The 2,263-nt window shown below is 41.4% G+C and overlaps 1 pseudogene; it reads right to left on the bottom strand.

Annotated features, from left to right (window-relative positions):
• Positions 1 to 664: 664 nt before the first annotated feature.
• LOC134806146 (uncharacterized) lies at positions 665 to 2,263 on the bottom strand (annotated as a pseudogene).

Here is a 2,263-nt window from a genome sequence, read left to right as displayed (position 1 = left end):
TTTGTAAGTTATTTATACATTCCCAATAAGATTCACCTATCAGTTATATAAAGGTCGTCAAGATAAATCGATGATATGAGCCCGCATGATGAGTGTAACAATTTTATCACAGGTTTCATCAATTTGGTAAATATGTACGGCGCACTGCATAGCCCAAATGGGAGTACATTAAATTGGTATAATTTTGAATCTAAAATGAACCTTAGATATTTTCTAGAGTCGGGATGAATTTTGATCAAAAAATATGCATCCTTTAAATCCAGTGTGGACATGAAACAGCCTTTAGAAACTAACTTTAAAGCTGTGCGTAAATCTTCAAGTTTAAAATGATCAGTTGAAATGAATTTATTTAACTCTTTTAAATTAAGAATGAATCTCATGCTCCCATTAGCTTTGGGAATTAAGAAAACCCTCGATACAAATTGATCAGAGGTAGGCTCACATTCTGAAATTGCTCCTATGGATAAAAGATTATTGATCGATTCGGTAAATTTACACCCTTCAGAATATGAGCCGCTCGAAACAGCTGGACTGTTGGTCTGATATACCGGCTGGTTAAATTGTATTTTATATCCATTTATCCAGGATAATACAGTTTGATCACCAGTAATCAGTGACCACTGCTTATGAAAATCAGCAAGTCTGCCAGTATAACGTACCGGGTCTAGCGCCGTCGATTGTGCTTGGCCCGATGCGACGATCTGTGCGACGAGCTTCCGTGGCCGTAGCGTCGATTGCTCGATGCTGCAGACTGATGTTTCTGTGTCGGACCCTTCGGCTGATTGCGAGCTGAGGGTCCCGTCTTCCAGTTTAAATTTTTTGGAAACTTTGATGGTATATGCTTCGATTTCTGTTGATCCACCTTCATATCTGTACCTGATTTCGATACAGCTTTCGCTGTTTTTAAGGTCTCTGGCAAATCTTCACCAAACAGGTATCTATCTATCTTTGTATTCGCTAATTGATTCTCTAAAATCCTTTTTTAGTGAATACAGCGTGAAGTTCCTGCGAGTTGACGATTCACCGTATTGTATATCGCATAGTAAGCGTGCAACATCCATCAGCTGTTTAGAAATATTGTTGCTCTTACCCTTTGACTTTAATTGTGACGTCAGCATGCGGCCTACGCCTGTAATTGCTGCCGCGATCTGCTTTTGCCTCAGCTCAATAGCTTTATCCCTTTTTACGACAGCTTCAGTTGATGCTGCTTTTATCTCAGCATTTAGCTGCGGAGCGGCAATCTTCATGCAATTGGAAGGTACTAAATATTTATCTAGTAGCTCTTGTCTTGATTGTTTTTCTAAGCCAGATGTGACTATGTGTTCAAATCTGCTAGCCACTTCTTCGTTAATAATATCTTCGCCATATTCTTGACATCTTCAATTTCAATGGGTTCCACAGTCATATTTGCAGGTGGCAGATTGGCATACACAGGCATCGCATGTGATGGACTTGCGATCGGCTCGATTGTGTGTGATGGGTTAGCGATTGGCTCGGTTTCATGTGATGGACCGGCAATCGGCTCGACTTCGCTGCAGCGGCCGGCAACCTGCGCTGGGGGTGGCGGCGGCGGCGCGTCGTCGCAAGCCCGCGCGGTTGCATCTCGGTCTGGAAACATGATATTCGACCCATGACTAATCAAGTAGCAAATGGATGCATTACAACTTGCGCACTAACAAAAGCTAAAAAATGTAAAAAATGTTTTAATCACATATGGATTCACATTCTGGAATAAATTAATTTCATTCATTCATTCATTCATTCATTCAAAAGCGAAGCATGTGGCGAAACAGTCCCACAGACTGATCTGAGTACATGCCTCTTTACAATGCGGCGGAATGGTCCTATAGACCCCCTGAATGCATTATTTTTGGGCGGCAAAATAGCTTAAACCCTGTGGCGAAACAGTCCCTAAGACTGATCTGGTTACAAGGGTTTTTGTTTTAATGCGGCGGAATAGTCCTATAGACTACCCTGAATGCAACGTAATGCGACGAAATAGTCCTATAGACTACTCTGATTGCATTATATTTGATAAAATTACCAAGTTTATTTTTGCAAAAATAAGTGGTTAGTTTTAGTACTAACCATTTTGGTAATCCGGATTTATTGACGCGGCCTCTGACGACGATGAACTTGACGACGAACATGTGGAGCACGAAGAGGACGAGGAAGAACGTCGGTTACGTTTAAGATCTTTTTTGAGTTTCTTTAGGCGTTTCGCCAACAACTCGAGTTCCTCCTCGTTCTTTCTCTTCGGCAT

The sequence above is a fragment of the Cydia splendana genome, chromosome 1 (genome assembly GCF_910591565.1).
Source record: "Cydia splendana chromosome 1, ilCydSple1.2, whole genome shotgun sequence".
NCBI classification, from domain to species: Eukaryota; Metazoa; Arthropoda; class Insecta; order Lepidoptera; family Tortricidae; genus Cydia; species Cydia splendana.
Note: the sequence above shows the minus strand (reverse complement) of the source record. Positions and strands in the feature narration are given on the sequence as shown.